General features: G+C 45.8%; 1 protein-coding gene and 1 long non-coding RNA gene across 3 annotated transcripts in view; one reads left to right on the plus strand and one right to left on the minus strand.

Moving 5' to 3' along the window:
* LOC122693939 (MLX interacting protein) overlaps positions 1–21441 on the plus strand; it is a 59184-nt gene that overhangs the window by 16339 nt on the left and 21404 nt on the right. The gene's annotated exons all lie outside the window — the stretch shown is intronic.
* Positions 15018–16516, minus strand: LOC122693940. The gene is made up of 3 exons (XR_006341065.1): positions 16387–16516; positions 15702–15796; positions 15018–15148 (listed from the first exon to the last, which is right to left on the minus strand). It is a non-coding gene; the product is annotated as an uncharacterized LOC122693940 (long non-coding RNA).

Consider the following 21441-nt stretch of genomic DNA (forward strand, 5'->3'; position numbering starts at 1 on the left):
GTGAGACTCAGATATGTCCCGGGAGCGGTAGGAGCCCCACGACTGCAGAACAGCCAGCCTGGGTGATGTGTCATTGCTGAATGGCAGCTGGCCTGCCTCTGTTGCGTCACAGTTAGTTTCTGAGTGTAACTTTCTTCCCTCTTTTTAGCCTGGTGTCTCCAAGTCCTGGGGACCAGCGATAGAAATGAGGAGGGGCATGCAGGGTTTGTTGGGCTGTTGCAATCTTCCGACAAAGCCATCATTGTCTGGGATAAAGCACCAGTTGGTTCACTTTGAATTGCTCCATCACTCCAGTGCTCAGTAACGGCTGTTTTTCTTCCACCTCAGCAGTGTTCCTGGGGGGAGGTGAAAGATGGACTGCCTGATCCGGAGGGGAGAAACTGCTCTCCCTTGCCCTGTCTGCGCAGCAGCATCTCGGGTGATCAGTTAAGCATCCAGAGCAGACAGTCTGCTCCTGGTCAGCCGGCATCCCAGGCTGCTGCTGGACCCCGGCTGGAATTCAGCTGTCTTGGCCTCTTGGAGGAAGGAGGCTTTTAGGAACCAGGCTGCTGCTCGTGGCCTCAACCTCCAATGGCGCTCGTCTGTCCCGGCCAGGTGCCCTACCCACAGCCTTGTTGCCAGGCTGACCTCCCCTCTGACCTTTTAGCCTACCGTCTCTCCCCCTTGTGTATGATGCCTCAAGCTGCGGGGTTAATCTGGAGAGTGAATCTTTCCTCTGGCTGGCTGGACTCCCAGATGCTATCCCTCGAGCCTGGGACAGACACCCAGAGTTTTGGTCCTCTCTGGTACCTCTGCCCCTCATTCAGTTCCACGTTTGTGTGGTCAGATTAGTCCAATCCGGCTGTCTTTGTGGAAATCCCAGCAGCTGGGGTGAGGCGCCAGGGACTCCTGAGGGAGTGAGGGAGCTCACACAGGAAAGCCTGAGCCTGCGTTTGCTTCCAGGGCCAGGAATTTCATTTCCCTGCATCTGAATTGATAGCTCTCCAAGTCCAGTGTGGTCAAGAAATGACGTTTGAAGAGCTTAGGAGAAACGCAGAGTTTGAGAAACATTTTTTTTTTTAATGACCCTGACCCCAGACAGACAAGTTCAAGTGCTTGTTTTCTCGAAGATGGAGCTGCAAAGGCCGGAGATTCTATGAGGTGGACAAAGCTGGATGGACGGGAGGGGGTGATGTAAAATGCCCTTGTCCACATGTTAGTTCTTCCTTAGATACAGTTTTGGAAACCACCTCCATGGGGGGCTGGGGGAGAACAGAAGAACCTATCAGTGGAGCTGAATTGCTTCTTTAGTTCAGTCCTTTGAATTTTGTGGTATTAAAGTTGGGTGGGTAGCTATTAAAATATGTTTGCAAAAATGACTCATTTGTTTGCCCTTCTCTTAAGGATTAGAGCTTCCTTTGATACAAGCCAGTTTTCCAGATCACCGTTGTTTATTTCATTAATCATCATTAATCATCTCTTTTATAAAATCAGCCATTCTTAATGGGAAGTGGAAATCCCTCTCAAATAGATAATAATCTTCGGTGCTTTCTTTTTAAAAAAATATATATTTATTTATTTGGCTGTGCTGGATCTTAGTTTTAGCACACAGGATCTTCAATCTTTGTTGCGTTGTGTGAGGTTTTTAGTTGCCACATGGGAACTCTTAATTGTGGTGTGGGATCTGGTTCCTGGACCAGGGATTGAACCCAGGCCCTCTGCATTGGGAGCATAGAGTCTCAGCCGCCAGACCACCACAGAGGCCCCTGCACTGTTTCCTTGAACGTACTGAGTCTAATGTAATGTTTGATTATTTAGAAACCTATTTCTGAATGTTATTTCCTGTATAGTCCTAGCACCACAGTGGCTTCTTGATGAAGTTGCACCGAGGCAGCATGTTCACTTCTCTACGCAACCATCCCAATCTCTCTTGTGAGCCGAGTTTTCAAATCTTCAGTGACCCGTCTCCTCCGGGCTGTTGGCTGCCACCCGTTCTGCAGTGACTTTGCCATTTCCGTTCCCTTTTTGTCCGGGGCCTCCCATTTTCCATTGGTTTGCATAACTTGTTAAATTGAGTGTAAAATGAGAGTAATTAACTTAGTGAGGGCTTAGAGACTCTCCTCTGAGTCAAGTGCACAGACCTTTACTATCTGTCTTGAATTATTTTCACTTTCTTCCGTATAACTAAATTAAGCTCCAGCTAGTTGTAAGATAATGCTATACTTCTAAACTTCTATTACAGAGTAATTTTAAGCCATTATTATCCAGTTGCATCACTGAAATTTGTTGGCTGGGTTAACTTGTATGTATGAAAGAAATTATCTGCAGATCTTAAGACTATTAAGCTCTTAAGAGAATGCCAGTGTGTTCTCATTTCTGAAATGTGGCAAATTAAAAAAAAAACAACTCCAAATCAACACGATAAACTGAGTCCCCTGGCTAATTAAGTATTCCTTTCTAATAATTATGAGAAGGAAATTCACTTTTTCTCCTTTTCAAAGTGGAACTAGTTTTATGAAGATTCTTTTCCAACTCTCCTCCTTGTTATATAGAAATGCATACTCATTGTCAAATGGAGTATTCAGGCATTTCAGGAAGACAGAATTAGAGGAACAGAATCCTCTGAAACATTCTTCTTGGGTTTATTTATTTTGTCACTGTGCCCTTTTTACTTTTTTTCTATGCCTGCATAGGTAAAAATAGACCTGTACCATCATTGAGGAGCCAAAGTTTTTACTTTTGATAAAGCCCAATGCATGTTGTTTTTAAATGGTTCATGCTTTTTTTGTGTTCTATTTAATAAATCTTGCCAAACCCAGGACCTCTAAGATTTTTTTCCTAGGTTTTCTTCTGGAAGTTTTGTAGTTTTAGCTCTTAGGATTGTGCTCCATTTTGAGTCAGTTTTTACATATGGTGTGAGGTAAGGGTTGAGATTCAGTTTAAGAAGTACTTTGATGAGTGTTCTTATTTATACCTCTTCTCATTCTATTTCTTTAGTTGTTTTCATAAGATACACTCCTAAAAGTAAAACTGTAAGATCAAAGATTCACACTGAAGTCTTTGATACATGTTGCCAGACTGGTTTTCAGAAGTTGTATCAATTAGAAAAGACAACCCACAGGGAGCTCAAACCTGTGCTCCCTGACAACCAAGAGGGGTGGGTGGGATGGGAGGAGGGTCAAGAGGGAGGAGCCGTATACCTATGACTGAGTCATGTTGATGTATGGCGGAAACCAACACAGTATTGTAAGGCAGTTATCCTCCAATTAAAAATAAATAAATTAAAAAAAAAAAGACAGCGTCTATAATGGGAGAAAGAAAGTGTTAGTCGCTCAGTTGTATCTGACTCTTTGCGATCCCATGGATTGTATGTAGCCCACCAGGCTCCTCTGTCCATGGGATTCTCCAGGCAAGAATACTGGAGTGGGTAGCCATTCCCCTCTCCAGGGGATCATCCTGACCCCGGAATCGAACCTGGGTCTACTGCACTGCAGGCAGATTCTTTACCATCTGATTCACCAGGGAAGCCCATAATGGGAGAAAGTATTTGCAAATCATATATCCAATAAGGGATATGCATCTGGAGTATATAAAGAACTCTGCAACTCAAAAATGAAAAAACAGCCCAGTTAAAAACAGGCAAAGGAATTGAATAGTTATTTTTCCAAAGATATTATAGATATATGGGCTTCCCTGGTGTAGATGGTAAAAAAATCTGCCTGCAGTACCGGAGAACCAGGTTCGATCCCTGGGTCAGGAAGATACCCTGGAGAAGAAAATAGCAACTCACTCCAGTATTCTTGCCTGGAAAATTCCATGGACAGAGGAGCCTGGTGGGCTGTAGTCCATGGGGTTGCAAAGAGTCAGACACAACTGAGCAGCTAGCACTTTCACAATAAGCACGTGAAGAGATGTTCAACACTACTAATCATTAGAGAAATGAAAGCCAAACCCACATTGCAATACTGCTTTACACCCACTAAATTGTGATAAATGTTGGTGAGCATGTAGACAGATTGGGATCTTCCTATAGTGCTGGTGGAAATGTGGCATAGTGTAGCTGTTGTAGAAAGCAGCATAGTAGTTCCTAAAAAACTTAAACATAGAGGTGACATTTGCCCCAGCAATTGCACTCATAGGTATGGATCTGAGAGAAAGGAGAGCACTGCACACAGAAGTTCTTAGCAGCAGTGTTCCTGGTATCCAAAAGGTAGAAACAGTTCAAATGCCCATCAGCTAATGAATAAATAAACAAAACGTTATCTGTCCATTCAGTGGAATATTAGTCAGCCACGAAGTGGAATGATATACTTGCTCCAACATGGATAAGCCTTGCAGACATGCTAAGTAGAAGAAGCCCGTCATAAAAACCCACATATTGTATGATTCCAGTTATATGAACCCTGCAGGATGAGCACATGTAGAGAAGGAAAAAGTGGATTAGTAGTTGTTTAGGATTGGGAAGTGATGACTAAGGGGTACAGAATGTTGTTTTGAGGTCGTGAAGATGTTCTAAATTTGATTGTGGTGATAGTTGCACAACTCTGTGAGCACACTAAAACCATTGAATTGTATACTTCAAATAAGTGAATTGTATGTGAATTATGTCCCAATAAAGCTGTTACCCCTCAAAAAGAAAAGGTTGTACTGACTAATATTCGCACTAACAGTGTGTAAGAGCCCATTTGCCTGTGTCCTCCCCAGCTCTGGGTTGTTCATTACTGTAATTTTAAATTCTAAATCAGCTCTCTTGAGGTTTAATATGTAAACAATAAAATGCACGCTTTTAGATGTGCAGTTATGTGTGTGCTCAGTCAGTTGCTCAGTGGTGTCTTATTTGTGACCCCATGGACTGAAGCCCACCAGGTTCCTCTGTCCATGGAATTTTCCAGGCAAGGATACTGGAGTGGGTTGCTTTTTCCTTCTCCAGGGAATCTTTCCAACCCCGGAATCGAACCCAAGTCATTCTAAATCAGCTCAATTGAGGTTTAATATGTAAACAACAAAATTCACCCGTTTAGATGTGCAACTGTATAATTTAGACAAACATGCACACATGTGTACACGTGTATTATCACTGCGGCCCAGATACAGGACATTTCCACCACCCGAGAAGGTTTCCCCGGACCCTCCCCAGGTGTTCTGCCCCATCTCTGTCTTTCTCACTATAGCTTAAGTTTGTCCAGTGTTTTGTGTAAATGGAATCATACAGGATATACTCTTTTACCTGACTTCTTTTGTTCAGCATATATTTAATTCATCTGTCATACATGTTGCTCCATGTATCAGTATTATTACCTGGATAGACCGCAACCTGTCTTATCCATTCACCTGTTGGTAGATATTTGGCTTGTCTTCCTTTCATTGTTTTCAGCTTTATCACGAATAAAGCTGCTACGAATGTTTATGTACAAGCCTTGGTGTGGACGTACATTTTTATTTCTCTTGGGGAAATGTTATAAAGCTGCTACGAATGTTTGTGTACAAGCCTTGGTGTGGACGTACATTTTTATTTCTCTTGGGGAAATGTTTGGTGATGTGTAAAGTGTATGTTTAACTTCATAAAAAACTGTCAAATGATTTTCCAAAAATGGCTATACCTTTACAAAAATATCATGTACCATTATTACTGTGCACTCAAAACTCTGTTAATCTGATAGCCAAAAAATGGCATCTCTGGTGTTTTAATTTGCATCTCTTTGATCTCTAGTGTATCATTTGTTCCCTGAATTTGACCATTTATTTTATATTTGTGAGTTTCCTTTTAATTCTTTGGATTTGTTCTTTCTTTTTTGGGGGGGGGGGGATGTGGGTCTTTCCTTCTCCAGTTTTTTTTTTCAACTTTCTATTATAAAAAATGATAACAGAAAAGTTGAAATAGTGGTGCAGCCATCATGTTTATAATCACTGCCCACACAGTTCACATTTGTTAACTTTTGCTATACTTGCTTAATGTGTCTGTATCTCTTACTTTCAAAACCCCCAATAATACAAGAGATTTCTTTTTAAAACTTTCCTTTCCTAAACCCTACCCTCTTTTCTTTCCTTCCTCTCTCTCTTTCCCCTCTTTCTCATTCTGCTTTTTAAAATTTTTCTAAGATTTTTTTTTTTTTTTTTTACCTGTGGACCATATTTAAAGTCTTTATTGAACTTGTTACAACATTGCTTCTGTTTCACATTTTGGTGTTTTGGCTCCAAGGCATGTGAGATCTAGTTCCCCGACCAGGGATTGAACCCACGCCCCCTGCATTGGAAGGCAAAGTCCTAACCGTTGGACCCCCCAGGGAAGTACCCTCATTCTGCTTTATTTAAATACCTGGTATGAGAAGCTAGCTCTTCCTCCTGCTCTATCGTCTTTTTGGACTATAGATTCAGAAAATTACACTGAAACCGAGCGTGAGACAGAGACACACTGACCTTCCACGGCTCTCTTCTTTTCCCAAGAATATAACCACTGTAGCAGACTCCAGCCCATCAGAAAAGGGGAGGCAACAGTGAGGTGGAGAACTTAAGGCTCCAAACAGTCAACGGTCTTAACTCCTGTCATCAGAGCTAAGAATGGAGGAGGCAGGGCACCAGAAGCCATAACTGCCAATATTTTGAGAAAGACCTCTTTATTCCTCCTGCCGGAAACCCTTTTCTCCACACTCCCTCTCCCGGGTTAATTCCTGCCCGTCTTGGAGACTTGGCTCAGGCATCCTGCTTGAGGAAGCCATCCTGAAACCACCACTGGGCGCCCTGCTGTTTCCATGCCCTGCACACATGCCCTCGCTCCCTCGAAGCAAGACATTTCTGACTTTCCCATTAGCTTGTGAGGTCTGAGGCCCGGAGCCTGGCTTTTGCGCCCAGTCCTCCATGCAGAGTCTGACGCATCGCACGCAGGCTCTTGGCAAGTGTTGCTGGGAGGCTTCACTTCCTGGCCGGCAGACGATTTCTCCCTAGTTATGGCTGCGTTTGCTTCCCTGGTCGTGAGGGCACGGTGGACTCGCATGCTCTTCTTTATCAAAACACGTATTTCTCTGAGCCTTATAAAAAACTGAGGAATGAAAACTGTGGCCTTTCCCTTTTTTTTGTTCCAGCAGCTGCCTTCTCGTCATTTTAGGGCAGTCGTTTCTCACTTGGTACCTTTCATTATTCTTTATTCTTCTAGATTCTTAGAATTATGGGCCCTGAACCGAAAGAGGCTTAGCCATCAGCTGCACAACCTAAAGGGCTTTCAGGTGGCTCAGTGGTAAAGAATCCACCTGCCAATGTAAGAGATGCGAGTTCGATCTCTGGGTCGGGAAGATTCCCCAGAGAGGGAAATGGCAAACCACTCCAGTATTCTTGCCAGGAAAACCCCATGGGCAGAGGAGTCTGGCAGACTGCAGTCCATGGGGTCGCAAAAGAGTTGAACACAACTGAGCAACTAAACAGCAGCAACAACACAACTTAAAATATGAACCCAACTGGCCTGTCCACTTCTCCTGGAGGACCTGCAGCGTTTAGAACTGCACCCTCAGCATTCCTGCCTGGGTTTTCCCTCTCTCCCTCCTGTTGTCTCCCGGGTTTCCCCTTGCTGGCCTGCATGAGTGGTGCTTGATACGGGGCCTTGCTGTGAAGGGTGCCTGAGAGCTGAGGTGAGGGGTGAGTGATGGGTCCCTGGCAGCATTTTCTTGCACAGGAGGCTGGGAGCACGGGGAACGGCAGGCTTCAGTTCCTGTTGAAGAGCTCTTAGGCTTTTGTCCTATGTAGATACTTGTCTGGGCTGGGAGAGTGAAATGGTGCTAATAAAAAAAGAGAGACAGTTGTGTTTGTGCTGCGAATTTGCCTTTTCGTTGAAGAACCGCGTATCTAATCTCTAAGTGGTAGTTCTCTTTGGCTCTCAAGGACCTTTGCTCATCACCCACCCCTAACAGTCATTCTCTCCTTGTCCCCTGAGTCGAGTCGCTGGGAGGCTTGGCTGAGGCGGCCAAGAGTCCTTCAGCTGTGCTTTCTCACAGCCTAGGGTCAGAACTGTTCCGAACGGCGTGGGAAATGTCAGCCGGATGCGTTCATCCGTTTTATCAAGAACCTCCTGTGTTCCACACCCTGTTAGTCCATTCTGAATACCTTCTTCACTTCATTCTTGCCACAGCTCTGTGAAACAGACTGTTTGTCTTTTCCCCAAAGAAAGCGAAGTTACAGAAGGCCAGCTGTCTGCCTGAGGCTGCATGGCTGGCGGGGGGGGACACGGATGGGTGAGTTGCAGGTGGTTAGGAAAGCGTCCTTCTGAGTAAAAGCTTCTGCTGTACTTTGGAGTCAGCCCTCACTGGGAGGCACGTGGTGTTTCCACCCATGAAGGTGGCCCGGCCTAAGATTCTGTTGATGGATTTTTCTGTCATCAGCACGGCACAGTGGACAGGATCAGATTTCCTCAGTAAAACCTGGAATTTCGACATGAGAGGAATCAGATGTTATCCTTCTTTCTTATGCCAAGAAAGCATAGCCAGCCCTTGCAATAATAGAAAGACTCTGAAACTTAACAGTTAAAAAGTCCCTGTAGGGCTTTCTTGGCAGCTCAGTGGTGAAGTGTCCATCTACCAATGCAGGGGACACAGGTTCGATCCCTGGTACAGGAAGATCCTACATACCGCAGAGCAACTAAGCCTGTGTGCCATAACTACTGAAGTCACATGCCACAACTACTGAAGCCCATGTGACTAGAGCCCGCACTCTGCAACAGGAGAAGCTCCTGCATTGAAGAGCATCCCCCGCTCGCTGCAGCTAGAGAAAGCCCACCCTGTGTGCAACAATGAAGACCCAGCACAGCCAAAAAGAAATTAAAAAAATTTTTTTTTTAATCCTTGTAAATGGCCGACTTCAGGTTTTGTTCACAAGTACCTCTCCCCCAACTCCTCTTCCCTGCAAATGCACACTGGTCCCCAAAGATCTGTGGAATAAATAGCACAAAATCTTGCCGTTTGGTTCAGTCTGTCATTGCCCCACAAACTCCTGCCCAGCCCATTTGTTGCTTTTGTGTGTGATTGTGGAGCATAGTCCTCAGCATAGCAGGACTTCAATTTTGAGAAAATAAAATGTTCGTCACTTTTTGGGTGGACTTTACCCCCGGCCCTGCCATTTGTTGGATTATTTGTGCCTTAGATATTCCTATTTTATTTTCCTCTCTTCTCCCAGGAGGCCTTGAAGCAGGGGGAAATGAAAGAGATAAGTCACCCTGACCTTGATTTTTATAGCACTATAGTAGCTAAAGGTGTGTTTACCCTCTCAGGGAGCCATAAAAAAAACACTTTTCTTTTTAAGCATTTGCAACAGCAGTTAAGATGGCAAGTAGCTCTGCAGCTGGGTTTATAACACATAAAGATCGGAGGTTAAAATTGGGATATGGTAATAAATCAAAACCTCTTTTCTTCTCTCACCCCTGTTTTTAAGTTTGGTTTTATGAGTAACAAATTGTTGCTTCTGACCGAGAAGGCGTGGTGCAAATGAGTATATCAGAAAGGGAAAATATAGGTATTTTGAAGGCGAGCGAGTATGTCCTGGGAGACAGTGTCAGCAGATGTCAGTGTCGTCTCAGCTGGCCAGGGTGGAGACGGACGGCATTTCTGAAGCAGAGACCAAGCAGAGATTATCCAGCTTGCCTTCGATTTAGGGTGTTAGTCTCCACCTCTCCTGCTTATCCCCAAAGCCTCTGCCACTTAGAAGGTTAATAAGTTGATTAAAAAGCATGCCTGGGAGGAGGATGAAAAGAGGGAGAGACATAGGGTGACAACCGATTCTCAGCAGCAGATGAAAGGGAAAGTCTCTGTATAGGCAAAAGTAAAACAGATTTTATTTTGAAATGTCTCTTGGGAAGAGGGCTATGCAGAGTTCTTCTTCTGTTTGGTTGCTTTTTAAAGGGGCCATCCCCGGTGGCTCAGACAGTAAAGAGTCTGCCCTCATTGCAGGAGGCCCGGGTTCAATCCCTGGGTTGGGAAGATCCCCCGGAGAAGGGAATGGCTACCCACTCCAGTTTTCTTACCTGGGAAAGCCCGTGGACGGAGGAGCCTGGCAGATTACAGTCCATGGGACAGAGTCGGACATGACTGAGCGACCAACACTTTCAGTTTTCACGCTTTTTATAGTCCCTCTCCTCAACAAGAGGTCAGAAGCCTGTGGTTGTGGTGGGGGTGCTATAGATCTTTCTTATCCCTCTTTTGCTTAATGGTAGCTGGTGTTACCCCATCACCTCCTACTGTGGGTGCCTCTCAGTTGTATTCTTAGGGCCACCCTCTGGGGAGGGGTACAGTTCAGACCCTATGAACTGGAAGGGAAGTTGGGAGAAGCTAATTCAGTTCTCCCTCATCTAGAAAAGGGAAACTGAGGCCAGGGTAAAGGAATGACTTGTGGGGCAGAGATGGTGTCCCTTTGCCGTTTAGCATTAGAACTGGGACCAGGGGGCTGGAGCGGACCTCCTGGTTTCATCTTCTCCAGTTTTCAACAAACCCTTCCCTTTCATCTAGGCATCTTCTCTAAAGTGAAGCAAGCCTGGAAAAAGTAGCAGTCAGTTAATTCACAAAGCCCTATGGCCTGATTTTAAATGGTGAGGGGAGGAGATGGGAGGTGGAATGGGGAGAGGGGGACATAAACTGAGAACAAACGGACAGTAACACATCCTGTGAGAGCCTGGGCTTGAGGCCAAGGAGGACTTCACTGTGGGTGGGGGCAGGTACTGAGAGGGGGAGGGCTGCTGGAAGGGTGGGGAGGTGTGGGTTGGGCGAAGGCAGGAATGGGGCTGGCAGGAGGTGGGGGGAAATTAGAGAAAATTAGAGATACCAGGGGAACATTTCATGCAAAGATGGGCACAATAAAGGACAGAAATGGTATGGACCTAACAGAAGCAGAAGATATTAAGAAGAGGTGGCAAGAATACACAGAAGAACTTTACAAAAAAGATCTTGATGACCCTGATAACCATGATAATGTGATCACTCACCTAGAGCCAGACATCCTGGAATGTGAAGTCAAGCGGGCCTTAGGAAGCATCACTATGAACAAAGCTAGTGGAGGTGATGGAATTCCAGTTGAGCTATTTCAAATCCTAAAAGATGATGCTGTTAAAGTGCTACACTGAACATGCCAGCAAATTTGGAAAACTCAGCAGTGGCCACAGGACTGGAAAAAAGTCAGTTTTCATTGCAATCCCAAAGAAAGGCCAGAGAATGTTCAAACTACCACACAATTGGACTCATCTCACGTGCTAGCAAAGTAATGCTCAAAATTCTCCAAGCTAGGCTTCAACAGTATGTGAACCAAGAACTTTCAGATGTTCAGGCTGAACTCAGAAAAGGCAGAGGAACCAGAGATCAAATTGCCAATGTCTGTTGGATCATAGAAAAAACAAGGGAGTTCCAGAAAAACTTCTACTTCTGCTTCATTGACTACACCTTTGTGTGGATCACAACAAACTGGAAAATTCTTAAAGAGATGGAAATACCAGACCACCTGACCTGCCTCCTGACAAGTCTGTATCCAGGTCAAGAAGCAACAGTTAGAACGGAACATGACAATGAACTGGTTCCAAATCGGGAAAGGATTACGTCAAGGCTATATGTTGTCACCCTGCTTATTTAACTTATACGCAGAGTACATTATGTGAAATGCCAGGCTGGCTGAAGCACAAGCTGGAATCAAGATTGCCAGGAGAAATATCAATAACCTCAGATATACAGATGACACCACCCTTATGGCAGAAAGTGAAGAGGAACTAAAGAGCCTCTTGATGAAAGTGAAAGAGGAGGGTGAAAAAGCTGGCTTAAAACTCAACATTCAAAAAACAAAGATCATGGCATCTGATCCCATCTCTTCATGGCCAATAGATGGGGAAACAATGGAAACAGTGTTTTCTTGGGCTCCAAAATCACTGCAGATGGTGACTGCAGCCATGAAATTAAAAGACTCCTTGGAAGTCTTGGAAGAAAAGTTGTGACCAACCTAGACAGCATATTAAGAAGCAGAGACATTACTTTGCCAACAAAGGTCTGTCTGGTCAAAGCTGTGGTCTTTCCAGTAGTCATGTATGGATGTAAGAGTTGAACCATAAAGAAAGCTGAGTACCAAAGAATTGATGCTTTTGAACTGTGGTGTTGGAGAAAACTCTTGAAAGCCCCTTGGACTGCAAGGAGATCCAACCAGTCCATCCTAAAGGAAATCAGTCCTGAATATTCATTGGAAGGACTGATGTTGAAGCTGAATCTTCAATACTCTGGGGCCTGATGTGAAGAACTGACTCATTGGAAAAGACCCTGATGCTAGGAAAGATTGAAGACAGGAGGAGGAGGGGATGCCAGAGGATGAGATGGTTGTATGGCATCACCGACTCAGTGGACATGAGTTTGGGTAAACTCCGGGAGTTGGTGATGGACAGGGAGGCCTGATGTGCTGCTGTTCATGGGGTCGCAAAGAGTTGGACTCGACTGAGTAACTGAACTGAGCTGAACTGAGAGGTGGGGTTAGAGGGAAGACCGTTTTCCCTCTGGTGGGGGAAGTACTAGTGAGCAAAGCAGACAAGTCACTACCCGCCTCGTGGAAAATGCAGTTGGTTGTGAAGACACACCATCAGTCCACACACACACACACGCACATACACACACAGGCTGTCACAGGTTATGGTCGGTACGGGGGTAGCCAACGAAGTCATTTACACTGAGAGGTTGTCTACTCCAGAAGGGAGACAAGGAAGGTGAGTAAGGTTCTTGTTTAACCCCAGATGTGTAGCTGCAGGGAACTGGACCTGGGTGAATATGTAGGGATTCTCTCTAGCACGCAGGGCAACCCCTGAAGGAGTCTCACCTGGGGAGAAATGTGAACAGATCCTTGTTGTCCTGGTCCGGGTTGTTCTGGCCTCCTGGGTGGGAGGGAGGCAGGCGGGGAGGAGCCCGGAGAGGAAGCCTGGGGGACCTTGGTGGGGGGCCCTGTGTCAGCCCTGCCTCCCCGCTCCACCTCCCCTTGCCTTTGCCCTGCACCACCAAGGGCCCCCTGCGCAGCACACGTGTGGTCTTCCGCCTGTCTGTCAGCTGCACAAGGCTGGGGACTTGGTTCTGTCTGCACCTCTGGCCTTGCGCCTGCTGCTGCTGCTGCTAAGTCGCTTCAGTCGTGTCCGACTCTGTGCGATCCCATAGACGGCAGCCCACCAGGCTCCCCCGTCCCTGGGCTTCTCCAGGCAAGAACACTGGAGTGGGCTGCCATTTCCTTCTCCAATGCATGAAAGTGAAAAGTGAAAGTGACGTCGCTAAGTTGTGTCCGACTCTTCATGACCCCATGGACTGCAGCCTACCAGGCTCCTCTGCCCATGGGATTGTCCAGGCAAGAGTATTGGAGTGGGTTGCCATTGCCTTCTCCAGTCCTTGCACCTAGAACCGCCCTAAATAACAGATCTGGGTGAGTAAATCAGGATTGTGTCCTAAAGAAAGTGATGTTTCAGCTGGATCAGTCTGCCCACAGTAGGGGTGCTGTATATAGCCCACGTGTAACCCGAAGAGATTCCGTCTCTTGCCATCAACCCGTTGCTGGTGTTAAGCCCCATTTTACACGGCGTTATGCTGTGATAGGTGCAACGTAGAATTAACTACTGGCTCCAGTTTCTGGCCCCAGAAAGGTTAGAACTTGATAGATGTACCCAGAGCAACTTTATTACCTTACTGTAGTGTCACTGTGACCCTAGTCACATTGCCAAAGGTTTGGAGTTTTGAATGCAATAGAGAACAGAGTCCGTGTTTTTTTTCTTAATAGTCAACGTTGACTTTTAAAAATGTAGCCAATGCTTTTTAAAGCCTATTTATAGGTCTTGGCTACCTGAAGCCTGTCACCTTATCCTTTGAAATGCATCAGACAGCTTCAGATTTCTGTGCCTTTTAAGTAGGTTACGTAGCTGGCGGTACCTCAAAGATGGCTAATGATGGTGATAATAACAAATTTGTTTCTTGCCAGCCTTCATGGGAACTCAGAAACATTTGCAAGCATGACCTATTCCCATTCCATCTCTGCCAGCCAGTTTCTTGTCTCCAGGTGTGTACTCTGGCTGGAGACCTGTGCTAATTTATGTCCTCTGTATGCCAGGTGTCTGCAGTGCGGTGGAGTTTTTCCATTCTTTACACAAAAATTCTTAACCTTGGTGAGTTCTTGAACCTGCTAATTACTGTTTCCCGTAGGCGAATGAAAGTGCTAGGGAAATACCATATTTCTTTGAGGGTGGTTAGTTATTCCTGGTACTGAATATAATACTTGTACCTGTGAGTTGGCCACTTTGATCAGGGTGAGGGTGGCAGTTACCGTATCAGTGAGGTGGGGCTGTGCTGGAGACAATAAAACGTGAATAGCGCTTGTGTTTGGGTGTGTAACTATGCGACTTTGTTTTGTTTTGTTGGCTTCACCTTCTAAACTTCCTTTTGACATTAAGTATTATGACTAGAAATGAAAGGGACATGTGCGAAGAAAATTAAAGAAGGCAGCTTCAGATTTCTCTTTTTAAATAGGTTAAGTTGTTCGAATAAGTAGAGAAACATACTCCATTCTGAGGTAGAGATGACCCAGCCGAAATGGTCACTGCTGTCCGCAGTAGTGTATTTGTTAAGGGCTACTCCAATCAAAATGCCAGAATAGTTTTCTTTTGAGATTTGACACCACGACTGTGAAGTTGGAACATGGAGGAATAAACAAGCAAGGATTAAAAAAAAAATGATGGCGACTAACTCTACTTAGTAAAGAGTATCACAAACTTCTAATTATTAAATCACTGTAGTACTAAGACATGTGGACATGAATTAGTGATAGGAGGCCCCCCCCCCCAGAACAGACCTTAATGTATATTATAATTTAATATATGTTAATGCAAGTGTCATCAACTAGTGAGGGAAGATGAGATAATCAGATAACCAATCGGAGTTTATTTTGGTGAGCTGTGTAAAGAGCGAAATGAGTTAAATATAAAAAGTGAAACCATTTAAAACATAGGCACAAAACACCAAAGAACTGGGGTCCCGGGTATTATATGTGCGGATGTGGTGTGTGGTGATGACAGTGTTTTACTCCGAGGGGAAAGGTGGATGATTGAGTGAACAGGTAGGAACCACTGACTGAAGCAGGATCCCAGTATCTTCATGACACCAAAACAACTTCCAGATGGAGGAAATGACGGATACAAAATGTGAAGCTGTGAAAGAAGACATAGATTAAGTGTTTTCACAGTCTTTGGAAAAGCACGGAAAAACCCTTTTAATTATGACATAGAAGATGGAAACATAAAAGACAGTACTTTAAAATTTTGATTGTATTAATGAACTATTTCAACTGAAAACAATAACAACCCAAAAGTCATCATATATGAAAAAGTAGAATGAACACGCAAAACAAAGCACGCTGAAAATAGTTAAGACAAAGACAATCAAGACAGACACACTGACTCTGCCGTGTATGCTGCAGACGTGTCTACCAAATTCAGAGCTCTCACAACAGGAAAGAACAGAAGACATGCAGACAGTTAACGTGAAAAACCCAAAGACCAATACACATGAAAAGATACTAATAAGTGGTAACTAAAAAATTAGTGATCTGAATTTCTTTTGTTTGTAAGATTAGCAAACATTAATAATAACTAATATGAGCAAGGGTTTGGGAAGTAGGCAGTGTTCACTGCTATTAAGAGTATAAATTAGTATAACCCTTGAAAGTCTTTGACTAAAACAAAGTTACAAATGTACACATACCCTCTGATTCAGGTTTCCAATTTCTAGAAATTTATCTCACAGAAACAGTCATGCCATTGCACAGAAATGTAAGTAGCAATATGGTCATCTCAGCACTGTTTATAATAGTGAAAAACAGAAGCAACATATGTCCATTAATATAAACGAATGCCTGTTCATGGAAGAGTGGTTAGGTAGATTGTGATAAATATACACCATGGAATATTCTGTAACCAATAAAAGCTATACCCAACTATAATAAGATGTCCATGACCTGTAAGTGAAAAATAGACTGTAAAACAGGATAATAATCCCATATATTTAAATATTTTTATAGGTTTTAATCTGAATATATGCACACATATACATAATCAAATAAATATACATTACAAGGTCTTCAGGCCAACTGCAAAGTGAGAAAGAACAGTCCACAAGACTTTCCCCACTTCTGACACAACTGCAAGTTCCCAAAACCCTCCTCGGGTCCTCTAATTGCTAGAAAGACATGCAGAACTCTGACTGCTGCTAGACTCATGGTTACAGTTTATCACAGGGACAAGACTCAGATTAAGTCAGCCAAGGGAAGCCATGCGTAGGGCAGGGTCTAAGAGGGTCCAAGTGTGGTGCTTCTGTCCGTCCTCTCCCACTGGACAGCGTTCCCTCCCTCCCGCCACAGTGTGTGACGCTGCCCACCAGGGACGCTCACCTGAGTCTTTGGTCTTCAGAGTTTCTCCTGGATCACTGCCCGAGTGACTGACCTCTAGTCTCCAGCCCCTCCCAGAGACTGCTGATACTTCTTAGTCATCATTTCCTCTGGAGATTGGAACCGATACCCCTGCTCAAGGGCCCCGTCCTCATCACTGCAGTGAGATTGTCCTGAGCCCCAGGCAAACTCAGATACAGCTGTTGGGCAGGACATTCCAGCGGCCTGGAGGTCACCCCCACCCCCGAGAGCTGAGGGCAAGGGCTCGACTTCTCTTTGGATAAGGTTATTTCTCACTACACAATGTTATCACCAAAATTTAAATTAGGGTGATTTCTAGGTGGCGGAATTGCAGTTGACTTTGCTTTTGTTCTTGGTACTGTTCTGTGTTTGAATTTTCTTTCATTGTGAGTATATAATTTACTTAAAAGTTAAATAAGACTAAAAAAGCTTAAAAAGAGGTTAAAGTTAAAAGTAAGTCTCTGAATAAGGTGGGGGTAGACAGGCATGCATGCGTGCTTAGTCGTGTCCTACTCTTTGCAACTCCATGAACTGTAGCTCGCCAGGCTCCTCTGTCCATGGGATTTCTCAGGCAAGAATACGGGAGTGGGTGGCCATTTCCTTCTCCAAGGGATCTTCCCAACCCAGGGATTGAACCTGTGTCTCCTGCATTGGCAAGCAGATTCTTTACAGCTGCGCCACAGACATGCTATAAATGTTTCCCAAACCTAGGGGAAACATTTGCAGAGAAGTATTACAGAGTGTTAATATCATTACTATTACAGTATTACAATATAAAATAGCAAGGAAAAAATAACTAACATTTCAACGGATGTTGAAAAGTGAGTTAAGATTTGTCGTCTAGGTAACAGCAGTGTCCTACAGCTGGCTTCCTGGCTTTGAGGTCGTGCTCCCGCTACAGAAGATATCGCCACTGGGGGAGGTGGGCGAGGAGTACATGGGATGCTTTATAGTATTTTTTTTTAACTTTCTGTGAGTCTATGTAATTATTTCAAAATAATTAGTTTTTTAAAAGACAAAAGGCACAGATAGTTCATCAAAGAGACGCGTAGCTAGTACACAGATTTTTAAAAGTGTTTTACTAACAGGTAATACAGTTGAAGTCAGACTCCACTTTTTCCTATTGTAAGTCCAGTCCCATCCTCAGTCCAGAGGAGTTGGGAACACCCTGAGTTCTGGGTTCAAGTTTACACTCCTGGCAAATAGACATATGCTTACGGCTTTAACTGGTGCCCCGCCCAGCATCGCTGCTCCTGCCTGAAAGGCCAGTTATGGCTCGAGGTGGACAGGAAACACCAGGCTTTAACACCCAGAAATGTACCTAAGACTGAAGTTCAGTATTCAGTAACATGCCCCAGAGTTGGGCATCACTTACTCTGCACCAGCCGGGTCCTTTCACAGTCCCTGTGGTCTCAGGCTCCCCTGAAGAGGAGGGGACATCGGCATCCTTTTTACCAAAGGTGGGACTCCGACAGCTTGTGCCACCAGTCCAGAAAGGGAAACCACTCTTTCCTCGTTTGCTTGGGCCTGGTGTAAGCATGGTGCTGTCTGTGCCCAGGTTGGTGGCCGGGACACAGAGGGGGCGCTCAGGCAAGGACACAGGCCACCGTCCTTCACGTTCAGGGCCAGGGGAGTCACTGCTGCGGCCAGCCCGATCTTACCTGTTTCAGCTCCATCAAGGTGCTCTAGGTTTTGATCATCATGGAAATGATCACTCCTGGCTAGGTACACGAAATAGACAACCACAGTCCTCACAAACATGCTCATACACGGCACCTGGACACAGTGGCACACGCGCACACGCAAGTGCACGCACACTCACGCCACACGCACCATGCACACCACACCCATACCCATGCACCACACACCAATGCGTACACCACGCGCACACCCCCCGAGATGCAGCTGCTCACCGCACACCACAGTAAAGACACACACGCGCGAGTGCACGCACACACACACACCCCCAAGACACAGCTGCTCACCGCACACCACAGTAAAGACACACACACGCGAGTGCACGCACACACTCATGCCATACATACCACGCACACCACACCCGTACCCATGCACCACACACCCATGCGTATACCACGCACACACCCCCCGAGATGCAGCTGCTCACCGCACACCACAGTAAAGACACACACGCGAGTGCACGCACAGTCACGCCACATGCACCACGCACACCACACCTGTACCCATGCACCACACACTCATGCGTGCACCACACACACACACCCCCGAGACACAGCTGCTCACCACACACCACACCCATACCCATGCACCACACACCCATGCGTGCACCACACACACACCCCCCGAGATGCAGCTGTTCACTGCACACCACAGTAAAGACACACACACGCGAGTGCACACACACTCACGCCACACGCACCACGCACACCACACCTGTACCCGTGCACCACGCACACACACCCCGAGACACAGCTGCTCACCGCACACCACAGTAAAGACACACACACACATGCAAGTGCACTCACACACTTACGCCACACCCGCCACGCACACCACACCCGTACCCATGCACCACACACTCATGCGTGCACCACACACACACCCCGAGCCGCAGCTGCTCACCGCATACCACAGTAAAGACACACATACGCGCGAGTGCACTCACACACTCACTCACGCCATACATACCACGCACACCACACCCGTACCCATGCCACACACACTCATGCGTACACCACGCACACACCCCCTGAGACACAGCTGCTCACCGCACACCACAGTAAAGACACACACACATTCACCTTGTCAGTAGGACAGACCTGGAATGAAGCCCTCAGAAGCCCATATACCTGCCTGGCTGCCACCGCCCTCTGAGCCTGCTTCTCCAATAGGACTTTCTTAGAGTGTTAAAAAAAAAAAAAGATGCCATGTGCCCCAGGAGGGGTATGAGTTTGGGGTGCAGGAGATAGGACCCGTGCCTGGGCATGGGAGCAGGCCCTGAAAACCTCACAGGCCCTGGGCGGCGGCTCTGCTTGGGCAGGTGGCCCAGGGCGGAGGGCCCATGGCTCCAGGGCGATTCCCCTGAACATGGCGCCCTCCGCCTGCCGTGCCTCACGAGGGGCCGCTCCCCACGCCTCGGCTCCTCAATGAACCTTTGTCTGTCTGGAGTCTGTTAGTTTTGGCTCCTGGCAGCCCGTGGAACCAGGCCCAGATCCCAGGAAAAGCCAATGGAGACCGCTCTTTTGAAGAAAAAGAGTCGAAGTCCTGGAAGAGAGAGCAGTCTAGCATTATTCACTCATTCGCTCATGTAAGAAACCACTTATTCACCATTATCCTCATATTTGGATCTGGGGCACAAAGCCGACTTGTGCACAAGTTTCACGTCTGCTCATGTGATGAATCGCCTTCCCTAATTAACTGGTAGCCCTGTAAGGCTTTGGACTGTACCTGGTCTTGTTCCCTTGTTTATTTTGAAGAAAAAAAAAATATATACATATATATAATACATTCCTATGTTATATTTGAGCAGTAGAAAACACAACGGTAAAGAGTGAAAACTAACTCACTGACTGAGGCTCCTTAATTCCCGATTCAGCTGTCCAAAGGGGAATCACTGTTTCCTCTTTCTGTTTTCTTGTGTGTCTTCCCTGAGATTGACTGGTCATTTTCTTCCCTCCTTTCCGGCGTGTGTGTCTGTGTGCACGTCTGTCTGTTGAAAATACAAATGGTGGCCATGCTGTGCGTCTTGCACCTTTTTTTTTTCTTTCCCACTTAATATATCTTGCCGATCTTGCTGTTAGTTAGGTACTTAGTGTTAGTCACTCAGTCGTGTCTGACTCTTTGCGACCCTGTGGTCTGCAGCCTGCCAGGCTCCTCTTTCCATGGAATTCTCCAGTTAAGAAGACCGGAGTGGGTTGCCTTTTCCTCCTCCAGGGGATCTTCCTAGCCCAGGGATCAAACCTGGGTCCCCTGCATTGCAGACAGATTCTTTACCATCTGAGCCATCAGCACATGTAAATGTATGTTGTTCCCAGCCTTTTCCTCCCACCAACAGGGCTGTAGTTTAATGTCTTCTATTTATGTCTTTGTGCCCATGTGCAAATGGGTCTGGAGTAGAGTCTACTCCTAACAGTGGGATTGGGAGTTGGGGGGATGCACATTTAAAATGTGATACACAGTTGCCCACTTGCCCTCCAGCAAAGGTCACAGTTGTTTTTGCCCCTCATCACATCCTGTCCCTGGTGCCAGTGTAACTATCACTCTTGCTTACCAGAATTCTGAGCTGACTAGGAAATCAAAGTGGAGTCAGCTCACAGCAGCGCTGTTCACAATGGCCAGAACATGAAACAACCCAACTGTCCATCAGCAGATGAAGGAGTAAACAAAATGTGGTCTCTCCATCCAGTGGAATGTGATTCAGCCATGAGAAGGAAGTACTGACACATGAACTACAATGTGGGTGAGCCTTGAAACTGTTGTGCAAGGTGAAAGAAGCCAGATAGACAAGGCCACGTTTTACCATTTGGTTTATGTGAAATGCCCAGAAGAAACAAATCCATAGAAAAAGAAAGTAGATTATAGTTGCCAGAGGCCGGGGGAGGAAGTAAGAGGGAGTGACTGCTACTGGGTACAGGGCTTCCTTTTGGGGTGATGAAAACAGCACTGAAATAGCAGTGATGGTTACATGGCATTATGAACAGACTTCATGCCAGTGAACTGTGCATTTTAAAATGGTCAAAGTGGTAACTTTTATGTTACATATATTTTACCACCACAAAAAATGGTTCAGCAGATGTTGGCCAAATTATTCCCTGTATCGTTGATCAAGCTGTGGATGTGACTTGTAAGGGAACCCCAGACTGTCTTTCTAAGCAGCCCCAGGCAGCCAAGAACTAGGAGAGGCCTCCCCCACCCCAGGCTCGCTCTCTAGGCGCAGAACAGGAGGGGCATGGGCCCTAAGTAGACAACTTGTCCCCAAGAGAAAAGAAGAGCCTGCAACCCCCATGCCAGTCCCTTCTTCCACAGTCTTTAGCACACCAACTCAACCTCCCTGAGAAG

This window comes from Cervus elaphus, chromosome 5 (assembly GCF_910594005.1).
Source record: "Cervus elaphus chromosome 5, mCerEla1.1, whole genome shotgun sequence".
Taxonomy (NCBI): domain Eukaryota; kingdom Metazoa; phylum Chordata; class Mammalia; order Artiodactyla; family Cervidae; genus Cervus; species Cervus elaphus.